The 12,006-nt window shown below is 43.1% G+C and overlaps 1 protein-coding gene across 1 annotated transcript in view; it reads right to left on the bottom strand.

The window, feature by feature from the left end:
* Positions 1 to 7,036, bottom strand: part of ST3GAL5 (ST3 beta-galactoside alpha-2,3-sialyltransferase 5) — a 72,388-nt gene extending 65,352 nt beyond the window's left edge. Inside the window, exon 1 of the mRNA XM_056813327.1 lies at positions 6,885 to 7,036. The gene's annotated coding sequence lies outside the window, so the exon portion shown is untranslated. The remainder of the gene's footprint in view (positions 1 to 6,884) is intronic.
* Between the last annotated feature and the right edge of the window lie 4,970 nt (positions 7,037 to 12,006).

Raw genomic sequence — 12,006 nt, 5'->3', positions numbered from 1 at the left:
GTCATTGTATTTGCCCAGTTGATTTTCCTTGTCACAGGGAAGAAGTTAAACCTAGTAGGATATATTAAAATGACTATGAAGTCCCCCAAATAGTTGGTTTGCATTTTGTATGGATTCAGCATCGATATCTATATATTTATATGCACATGTTGTTTCCTGATTAGAATGTAAGCTTCTTGACGGTAAAAACTGTACTGTTTCATGGTTGCCTCCATACCTCCAGTAGTACAATGTTTGGCATATTAGTAGGTTCTTAAGAAATGCTTGTTTGATTGACTGATTAATAGAAACACTATTTAATGGAGAACCAGGCCTGGAGATGGGGGTCCTAGATTCAGGTCTTGCCTCAGACACTTCCGAGATGTGTGACCCTGGGCACTTAACTCCAGTTGCCTAGCCCTTGACCACATGAATTCTAAGACAAGAAAGCAGGGTTGTTACGGTGGTAGTTGACTGATCCCCCTTGGTTGAATTAAAATGGCATCTTATCTGTATCTCTCGTATATATACCACATTCTATGCTAGATTACAATTATCTGGCTACATATCATCAACCCTTCCAAATTCTAAAGTGTTTCAAAGTAGGGAACATATCTTATGTTGTTGTATCTCCCTGGCACAATTCTCTAGGCAGAGTAAGTGAGCAATCCTGTCTGGTGCATTGAAGTGAATTCCTCCTGCCTTTGTCTAGGTAGCCAGTGTGTGGGCAAAACCAGGGTATGCCTGATTATGTTGGTAAAAAATTGGTCAATCAGAGTTAGCCCTAGAGAGGGAGGGCCTAGGTTCAAATCTGGCCTCAGTTACTTCCTAGCTGTGTGACCCTGGGCAAGTCACTTAACCCCTATTGCCTACCCTTACTGCTCTTCTCCCTTAGAACCAATACTTAGTATTGATTCTAATGTGGAAGATAAGGGTTTAAAAAAAAAAGGATAGGTCGATCAATTGATAAAAGTTTATTAAATACCTACTATGTGCCAAATACTGTGCTAAGTGCTGGGAGTACACATTTTAGAAAAAGATAATCCCTGTCTTCAAGGAGCTTATGATGTAAGGGGCAAAGACAACATAGAAAAGAAAATTAAAAAGGGGGAAAGGGGAAAGAAGGTGCTCTGTTGTCAAAGCGAATGTCTGCCAGCTGATTACCCAAGTCTAGAATATAGATAGAAACAACTGGACGTCTCTATGCTGTGCCAAGCAGAATTCTCATCTACCCAGGCCAATCCTAAAATGCTGACACAGCTCCTAGAGGTCAGTCTTTGGACCCAGTGTGCATTCCATTTCTGGGTTTGAAGCATGCCTGCTTCACCCAACTTTGGTAGAACTCCAAGTACAAAGCAGTGCAGTTGGTAGGAAATGAAGAGTTGGCTGCTCTGTGAGCCCTCTTAAAATGAAGGAGTTAGAAGGAGTCCTCTTCTCTGCTCTGCTCTCCAGGGCACCCATCAGAGAGACAGAGGATATTGAGGATCCTCTTACTGGATGATACCACTGGGTTTTACATGTGTCTTTGGTCAAGACCTATTTCCATATTATTGATATTTGCACCAGGGTGACCATTTAGAGTCTACATCCCCACTCATATCCCCATCTATCCATGTGATCAAGTCATTTTTCTTCTGTGTTTCCGCTCCCACAGTTCTTCCTCTGGATGGTGATAGTGTTCTTTCTCATGAGTCCCTCTGAATTGTCCTTGATCATTGCATTGCTGCTAATAGAGAAGTCCATTACATTCAATTGTACCACAGTGTATCTGTCTCTGAACAATGTTCTGGTTCTGCTCCTTTCACTCTGTATCAATTCCTGGAGGTCATTCCAGTTCACATGGAATCCCTCCAGTTCATTGTTCTTTTGAGCACAATAGTATTTGGATATTTCTATTATGGAGAATAAGTAAGTCACTCACAGTTTATCATTGTAAAATATTGCCGTTACTATATACAATGTTCTCTTAGTTCTGCTTACTTCACTTTGCTGAACAACTTGTTCAGCCATTCCCCAATTGATGAACATCCCCTTAATTTCCTATTCTTTTCTACCACAAAAAAAAGTGCTGCTATAAATGTTTTTGTGTATAAAGATCTTTTTTAGTGGTAATAGCTAGGTCAAGCAGTTTTGCAGCCCTTTGAGCATGGTTCCTAACTGTTCTCCAGAATGGTTGGATCAGTTCACAATTCCACCAACAGTGTATTAGTGTCCCAGTTTTCCCACATAACCTCCAATATTTGTCATTTTCCCCTTCTGTTATATTAGCCAATCTGATAAGTGTGAGTTGTTTTAACTTGCATTTCTACTTAATCAATAGTGATTTTGAGCATTTTTCACATGACTATAGATAGTTTTGACTTCTGAAAACTACCTATTTATATCCTTGGATCATGTATCGGTTGATTCTCAAATATTTTCAAGATGGTGCTCAGCATGGAAAATATCTTCTTTCTGTTTTGGAAGGATATTGTCACAATAATATCTCTAAATATGGACTAGACTTGTGCTTTTATTGATATATTTAAAAAAAACCCTTCTACCAATGTAGTTTAGCATCTTTGCTTCAACTCACAGTCCCAGAGAACTGCTTAGAGTCCCAAAAGGTTATGAGATAGCATGTGTTGAGGTAAGACTTGAATTGAAGACTTGAGGGCCTTCCTGGATCTGAGGTCACCTCTCTCTTCTCTAGGCCTGGTTATGTAGCAGTTAAAATTAGTTTCTCTGCTAAAAGTATCATATTTTATGAGTTTTATTAAAGATTAAAAAATAAAGAAAATACAAAATAAGAAAGCACGTGCCTAGGCACAGAGGCCATTCATAGCCACTTACTCTACATCTTGAGAGACGCAAGTGTTTGGAAGCGCAAGCAGGAAGAGAGAGCATTCAGTAGGCTTTACAGCCAGTTTAAATAGAAATTTTGATCTCCCCCAGGTGGGGATGTCAGTGAGATTAGAGGGCATCTTGGGAACTAAAGCAAGGACTTCTGGGGATTGAAGTCCAGGGTTCAAATCTCCATTTTTACAGTTATATCTCTGGTCTAATTCAAATAGGTAGAATGGTTGATTTTTAAAAAGGCTTAGCCTAAAGCTCTCTTATGGTAACTAAATCCAGGAGTGAAACAAGTGCCCTCAGTTGAGTATCCTTTATGGAGTTGGGACTGTGCAAGAGAAATGCTAAAGCTGGGTGAAGTCAGCATGCTTCAGACCTTGAAACTAAATGCATACAAGGTCCCAAAGCTTATTCCCAGATACTATAGAAGCATTTTAGGATTGATGATAATTGGTCCTGGTAGATGTGAGCCTTACTTGGCAAGTAAGGAGCATCTGTCCTTCCCCATCATTGTCTGCATGTGTTTCCTTGTTTGTGTTGGTATAAGCATCAATCAGAAGTCAGACTGAACATGATCACATTCCCCTAAACCTGTGATGGCGAGTCTATGGCACACATGCCAAAGATGCCACACAGAGATCTCTCTGTGGGCATGCGAGCCATTGCCCTCTGGAGCTGTTCCCTTCCCCCTCCACCATGCCTCCCCATCCTCTGCCCATCAGCCCAATGGAAGTGCTTACTCCCTCCCCTGTCTGGGTTAAGGTGGGATACTTGGTCTAGGTTGGGACATGGCACACAGTGTCTTAAAGGTTCACCATCACTGCCCTAGACTAATAATATTTAAGAGAACAGATAGATGTAATTCTAGCCCAGTACCCTGGTCCCATCTTCCTACTTCCTTACCTGGCAGGGATGAAAGCCTCACCCAATCAAAACAGACTTCCTGTTGTACTTAAACTGAAATATCTTTGATAATAATAAAAATATCATTTACATAATACTTTTTCTTGACCTTGAGAGTCCATGTTCTTAAGTAGAATGGCCACCGGTGACCTAACCCTCAGGGGTTCAATGAATTTGGTTAGAAAAAAAAAGACATCATATTTTTATTAACTTCTAACTGAAAATTAGCATTTCCTTCCATTAAAAATACTGTTGATAATTATCTGAGAAGGAGGTCTTTAGGCTTCACTAGGTGGCACAATATATAGAGCACTGAGCTTAGAATCAGGAAGACTTGAGTTCAAATCCAGCCTCAGACATTTACTAGCCATGTGACTCTAGGCAAGTCACTTCACTGTTTGCCTCAGTTTTCTCATCTGTCAAATGAGCTGGAGAAGGAAATGGCAAATCATTCCAGTATCTTTGCCAAGAAAACCCCAAATGGAGTCAGAAAGAGTTGAATATGACTGAAATGACTGAATGGCAATGACTCCCAGAATGCTAAGAATCCTTGCTTTAACAAGATGACTTCAGAAAAAGCTGGAAAGATTTCCAGAAAATGATGCAGAGTGAAATAAGCAGAATGGGGAGAACACTGTACGCAATAAAAGCAATATTGGACGATAACTGTTTGTGAAAATTTGGCTACTGTCAGCAATGCCATGATCTGGAACAAGCCCGAAAGAACTATTGAACAGGGATGCTCTCCACCTCCAGAGAAATAACGATTGGAGTCATCTTTCCCGTCAGTGTATTTATGGTTTTATTTTGAGGTTTCGATTATGTAGGATTTTGCTCTTACAACAGCGACCAATATGGAAGTGGCTTTTGTATGACAATTTTAAAAATGGGGGCAGAGAAAGAGCCCTTGCTTTAAGCACTTGAGCAAGGTCTCGAAAGAAGCTAGGGATTTAAGAGGCAAAGATGAAGAGGGAGAGCATTTCAGAGAGTTTAAAGTCTTCACTAGAAGTCTGGTGTCTGAAGCAAATATGGCCAGATCAGGGAAAGGAGAAGAGCTTAATTCCCACCGAGGGTTGAGGCAGACAAAAGACAGAAGAATTGGAAGTAAAGGAACCGAAGAACTGGGTGTCTGAAAGAACTGGGTGTCTGAAAAGGCAATAGCTGTCATGGGGGGACCAGGTGCATGGACAAGTCCTCCAGCTAACCAATGTTAATACGTGCCAGACCAAGCAAAAAGAAAGGATGACAACTATTTAACAGAAACCAAGACTGTTTACTCAGAGAGGGCCACTTTCAGGTTAAGCAAGAGCTTGGATAAGAACTTAAAGCAGTTTGTTTACAGCAGTTGCATCATAGGGGAAGATCTGTGAGAAAAATGTCTTCAGTGAGTCCTCGAGTTAACTTCCTCGAGATAACACTTGGATCCTGACCATCAACACTGTACACACAGGTGCTCAACATGTCTTGTCTGTTCCCCAGATTCTTGAGGCAACTCCCCTTGCCAAGCTGGAAAAAATAAGACACCAGGTCTAATCGCTGAAGTTCAATCACCTAATCAACAAGTATTTATTAGTTCCATTTCATCTGTGTCCAACTCTTTGCGATCCCATTGGGAGTTTTCCTGGCAGAGATACCCGAGTAGTTTGCCATGTCCTTCTCCAGCTCACTTTACAGATGAGGAAACTGAGGCAAACAGGGTTAAGGGACTTGCCCAGGTTCACACGGATATTTCTCCAGCTCATTTTGCAGATGAGGAAACTGAGGCAAAAGGGTTGAGGGACTTGTACAGAGTCACATAGCTAGTAAATCTGTGTGAGGTCAGACCTGAACAGACAAGTGATCCTAATTCCAAGCCTGGTGCGTATTGTGAATTTTACATTTACTCCATCCTGCTTAGTCTAACAAAACAGGAATGTCTACACCCATACTTAAGGATTAAGTGTTGAGAAGAATGGCCTATGACAGACATGTGCTAGCAAATGACAAATCAGAAACAACTGACAGACCCCCGGACTGTCCTATGTCAAGCTTAAGCTACCATTGAGACATGTGAGTACATGTGAGATGCTGGAAAGTGATGTAAAAACCATCTATATATTTGGTGTTACTTCCTCTCTCCAGTCTCTTTGCGTGGAGAGGCAGTTGGCGGCAGTGGGCTGAGCATCTCGGCATCTTGACGTGGAGGCAGCTATTGCCTGGGTTTGGCAGTGAGTTTCCTTGATACAATACTGGGGGAAGTTTAGTAACCTAGTTCAGGTGAGGCTTCTTCTCTGAGCTCTCTTGGAGTTTAGGCTGATTCTTTTCTCCTTTACCTTCCAAACACTATCCTCTTAGGAAGCCTCTAATCTTCTGAAGAGACCTCATGGCACAGGTTTTTGAACTCCCCCTGGCACAGGTCAGGCGGGAGAAATCCTATACCCTTTCCCTCTCTCTTCTTAATTCCTTCCCTCTATATTAATTAAACCACCATAAAATTTCCAAACTGACTTGAATATTTTATTTGGGATTTTCCCTGGCAACCAGTTAAATTTAGATTAAGTCACAACACTAAAATTTCCCCTGACACTATCCACCCTGGTGACAAAATTGTTGCCCAAAATTAGGTACCTACTATGTGTCTGCTAGAAAGCCCTAATAGAATGAGACAATTCCTGCTTGCAAGGACCTCCTACTCTAATGGGAGAGGGAGTCCTTTTTCTTCAGGGGGAAGAAGGAAGATGACTTGGAGGTCATTTGTATTCCCAACCCTTAGTGCAATGCCTGGCCCAAAGTAAATATTTAATGTGCTAAGTTGCTCTGACTTGGCTTGAAGTTCACAGGCGATAAAAACTGTGAGATTTAAAATGATTGAGGTCTTAAACTGTAGTGATTAAAATAGTGGAAGATATAAATTGTGATAGATATAAGAGAGGGTGAGTAAACTTTGACCGCAGAAATATGTTTCACTACAGTGTCTTGGTTTTTCAATCAAATATAAGGTGGTCGCCAGGGAAATATTCCCAATTATTCAAATACCCAAGTCAATTGGGTTTTATAGAGATTTTAATTAACAATACAATGAGTAATCAAAGAAAAAGAGAGTAAGAAAGGAATAAGTATGAAGGGCCTCAAGCCAATATGGCCTAGACCTGAGTCTTAAAAGAGAAATCAGTCAGTTTTTTATAACTCACCATAAGATCTGTCTAAGTAAGGATTTCTAATGACACCAGGCCAGCAGCATCTCAGCTGCTTTCACCAGCTCCCTCCTCCATCTGAATGTTTCAGAATCAGTCTCCTCAGAATGAGTCTCTCCAATCTGAATGTTTCAGAATGACCTCCTCCAGCTCTTCCCTGAGCTCTTATTTTTAAGGGCAAAATCTTCTCTGTCACCTCCCCTAAGTCCTTACATCTACCAATCACTGTAGATGTTTCTAAAGGACCGCCCATTCTTAGTCCACACCTAAGAAGGTGTGGATTTTTGAGTAATTCACACCAGGAAAGCTCTGAGTATGTTTTCCAGTTCTTTGTTCCTTGTAAATTTACAAGTTGCTTGACCTTTATAGGTACTTAGCTTAAGAAAAGTATGGGTTTAAGTCCTTTTCATTGTTCAGAAAAGAGTTTAGAACTTTATCTTCCCCTAGGGCAGACCCAAGTAGGTAAAGTAGAATTCTCACATTCCTGCTTTAAGTAGAGTTCACTGCCCAAATGGGGATGGTCTTAATCCAATCTTATAAAGTAGGGTCTGGGAAATTTTAAGGTTTACAAAACAAGGATTTGGACCCGGATGAAGGGAACTTAAAAGGAAGCGAAGTGGTTGCCACATAATTAGAGGGTCCAAAAATAACAGAGGAAGAGCAAGGAAGAAGCAAGCTCCTCTTCTCATTCCTATGTGAGTTGGAATGAGAGAAAAGGAGCTACCAGGCTTAGAGAAGGGGCCAGGAGCTGTGTTGTCTTCAGCAGAAAGCTAGCTTTCTATGAGCACCAAAGATGGGAGAAATGGGAGAGGAGAAGAGGAATTTGTTACCACTAGAGAAGGATACAGTTGAAAGGGAGGGAAGGGATAAGACCTGGGACTAGTACAGCTTTTTTGAAACAGGAGTGATGAGGAAACCCAGGCTAGTCTCACTCCAACTTTTTTTTTTAACCCTTACTTTGGCCTTAGAATCAGTACTGTGTATTGGTTCCAAGGCAGAAGAGTGGTAAGGGCCAGGCAGTGGGGGTTGTGACTTGCCCAAGTCTAGGCTAGGAAGTATCTGAAGCCAAATTTGAACCCCAAACCTCCCATCTCTAGGCCTGGTTTTCAATCCACTGAGTCACCCAGCTGCCCCGTCAATCCAACTTTACTGTCTGAGTTCTTGCTTAACCTGAAAGTTGCCGATTTGTGTATGGAATCATCCTTGGTGTCTCCTCTGGGGAGGGTTCTCGGGCAAGGTAGTGATCACAGAATCCCAGATTAAAAGCTCAAATGGGTCTCAGAGACCAAGGAATCCAACCCCAAATTACAATTAAGGAAACTGAGGTTGTAAGAAGATAATGGTTGGCCTGAGGGTCACCTTAATAAATGTCCGAGAGAGGACTGCGACTCAGGTATACTGACTCTGCCTACCTGCCTCTGAATTGGGAGCAGAACTGTGCTAGTTGTGGGTCTGGTCCCAGGACAGACATGGGTCCATTATGGAGATGACAAACTCAGATAGGGGGATCAGGCTAGTATAGCTCTTTTCCTGGAAAGGAGAGTTGCTCGCACAGGGGACCAACTTCTCCCATATCCTGGCTTAACCTGGCATGGGCCATGGTTCAGTTCTTTGGGCCCCCTTCCCATCTTCAGGATGACTTATTCTATCCCACCGACCATTTCCTCATTTTCAGGACATGTCCAGAGCAGCCCAAGGAACCCTGGCAAAGTGGCTACAGAAATGGAAGAGGTTTAGGCAGGGATAGCTTCATTTCCTTTCCCGATAAGAATGTTTGGATGATTCATAAACAGCAGAGGGTAGAGGATAGAGAGGGCTATGGGTCGCACTTGTTTCTATTTTTACTAAGTTTATGATAAAGATACTCTTCTCACGGAGAAGACAGAGGAATACAAAGTAGACAATGATACAACATGGCAATAAAACTGGTAAAATCATGGCCAGAGTCATAGACCTCAAAGAGCTATTTGTGGGGACAGCTGGGTGGTTCAGTGGATTGAGAGCCAGGCCTAGAGATGGGAGGTTCTGGGTTCAAATTTGACCTCAGACACTTCCCTGGGCAAGTCACTTCACCCCCATTGCCTAGTCCTTGGCACTCTTCTGCCTTGGAACCAATACACAGTACTGATTCCAAGATGGGAGATAAGGGTTTTTTTTTTAAAAAAAAAGAGCAAATGCCAAGAACAAATAGACCTTTGATGGTACTTTTCTTTCTTTTCTTTTTTTTTAATCCTTACCTTCCTTCTTGGAATCAGTACTGTGTATTGGTTCCAAAACAGAAGAGTGGTAAGGGCTAGGCAATGGGTGTGAAGTGACTTGTCCAGGGTCACCCAGCTGGGAAGTGTTGGAGGCCAGATTTGAACACTTTACTCTGCCACCAAGCTGCCTATTGAATTCCAAATCAGTTCTAATCTGTAGCATTTCTCTGATTTCTGCTGGATCATGGCTTTCCCTGCTTGGCACTAATAATAAGGCTCTCTTAATTGTAGAGATGTAACTGGTAGAGACAGAGAGATCACCTCTCAATTACCAGAGCCATAGTTAATCCAGGGACCCTGGAGCTTCACCCCAGAGTGGCAGAGTTAGAGGGCATACATAGACCTTTAGCATCTGATTTCACCAGCAGTGTGGCAGAGAGGGGGAGCTCAGAGGTTGTCAGGTGTTGATGGATCCTCACCAGCTTGGCCCTCCAGCCCATAAAGAAATTCCCAGCCTGCCCCACCCTATTCCCTTAGGAGGCTATCCTCCCTATCAGGCAAAACAGCCTCTTTCCTGCTGTGGTGGGCAGAGTGAGAAAGGGAAAAGAAACTGCCAGGATTTAGAGCTTGTGGTTTCTGCTTAATGCCCTCTGGGGGCAGCAGGGCAAGTGGAAAGCTTCCTGAATTTGGAGTCTAGGGACCCAGCTCTATCATTCACAATCTTGGTCAAATGGCTCCCCCCTCCCACCCTGTGCCTCAGTTTCTTCATTTGTAAAATGAGGATAATGGCAGCACCTAGCTCCCCAGGTTGCTGGGGAAAATAAAATGGGGTGATGTTTCTAAATAACTTTGCAAACCTTAGAGTTTTCTATAAATACTGGCTAGCATTCATTTGTGAAATGAAAAGATTAAAATAGATGACCTCTGCAGTTTCTTCCAGCTCTGAATGTGTACATGTTTGTGTATGGGGGATACCCTTTCCTCTTCAAAGACTTTCTCCCTTGAGTCCCTATAATGACAGTCTCCCTCCCCCCTAATTAAATGTTTCTTCATTCCGGTGTGATTTTCACCTTGTGAATTGCAAAGTCAGCTTAAGGGTATATTACATGCTGCCCACCCCAGGCACCAAAATTGCTGGTTATAGCCTCCTTGTTTATTGCAAAAATATATTCCCACAGAAGTTCTCAAGGGACCTGTTTACTTGAACTTATCTTAGACTGTCCCACTTAGCCCTCTCCAAGGACTTTCTTTTTTTCTAGTTTTTTAAACTCTATCTTATTAACAATTGCTTTCTGACATTTGGGGATCCAGGTTCTCTTCCCTCCCTTTCCTCTCTCCCTGAGATGCTAAATAGTCTGATACAGGTTCTACCTGTGCTTTCATGCAATATAGATTGCTATACTGCCCCCCCCCCCAATGTCATAACTGAAGACACACGTCACATGGACAATAAAAAACCCCTGGAGGAGATCAAGTGAAGGATGGAACGCTTTGATCTGCACCCAGACTCCAACATTTTTTTCCTGTGGCTGTGGTTAGCATTTTTTTAAAATCAGGAGTCCTTTCTCCAAGTACTTTCTACAAAGTTCTCTTTGATTATGATCTGAATGCATTTTCCTCTCAAGCAACTTGACCCATGCCTAGAGGGCAAAAGAAGAATGATCCCACACTTCCTCCCTTCTCTGCTCTTTGCAGAATATTTCTGACACAATCTGTTCTGCCTCCTCCTCCTTCTCCTCCTCCTCCTCCTCTTCTTCTCTTCCTCCTCCTCCCCTTCCTCCCCCTCCTCTGTAGCATCACACCACTGGATTGTTTTTAGCACTCTGTTCACTCTGACTCCAGAATCCTTTCCAGATGGCTGTGCATGGTAACCATTACTTCCTGCTCTTCTTTGGGAACTCTTTGTTTCTCCTTTCAGAGAGTCTACCCTACACGTTCTAACTGAATGACAGTCTCTGGGACTTTGTGTCTTCTTCTTCACTTGGCCAAGGTCCCCTTTAATCCTGTCCTCTGCTCCTAGGTTCCCACAGTAATTCTGCCATTTTGCTCTCCATTTACCCTGGCACAGGGCTGAATGAGCCCAAGTAGGCCAGACCACTCTGAATTGGATGTGTCCTGAAGCAGCCGGACAGCCACTACCATGTTCCGTTCCCTCTCCTTACTATCCCTCTTAGCCACTGCCCCTTTGGGGCTCTAGAATTCCATCTCTTGGGTATTTCCTTCACAGATAAAACTCACAACCCCTCTGAGGTGGGGAGCACTTAGTGGGTGATCTTTAACACGGCAACGAGCCAGGCGACCGCTTGGATGACATCCGTCTCTGGGTCTATGTTGGGCGACTGGCTAGCCCTGGAGAGAAGGGTCCCCCCAGCATAACGTTCAAGATCTCCGGACTTCTCCAATGTTCAATCACACAGGACAGGAAGCTTTTAGTGGAGGAATTCCGCCCCACCCCCTTCCCCAGCCTTCACCTGTAAAAAGTGTGGAAAGGATCCATTACCCAGTCTGTCCCCAGGCAAGCCGTACAGGCACTGTGCTAAGTTCTGGGCATGCAAATTGTTCAAAGAAGCACAGTTCATTGCTCAGGGAAGGCACCTCTGCAGGGCCATGAGGGGAAAGTCCAAAAGAGTTCAATCTCTAAGGCTCTGAGTGGGAAAAGAAGAGCTGGCTGGACGGACCGAGCATCCTCCCTAAATGGAGGTCTGGGGAAGAATCCCCACTGCAGGACCCCACCGGCCCAGACTACTGATAAGTTGGGAGTTCCAAAGCTGATTGGGTCTTGCAGGATGATGAGGTTTCCAAAGCATGATGGGAAAGTTCAAAGGAATACAGCTGGGTGAGAAATGGGGCTAATAATAATACCTCCCTCCTATGGTTGTTGTGACGATGAAACTAGATAGCATGCACAAGGTGCTTTTTGT

This window comes from Monodelphis domestica, chromosome 1 (assembly GCF_027887165.1).
Source record: "Monodelphis domestica isolate mMonDom1 chromosome 1, mMonDom1.pri, whole genome shotgun sequence".
Classification (NCBI taxonomy): Eukaryota; Metazoa; Chordata; class Mammalia; order Didelphimorphia; family Didelphidae; genus Monodelphis; species Monodelphis domestica.
Note: the sequence above shows the minus strand (reverse complement) of the source record. Positions and strands in the feature narration are given on the sequence as shown.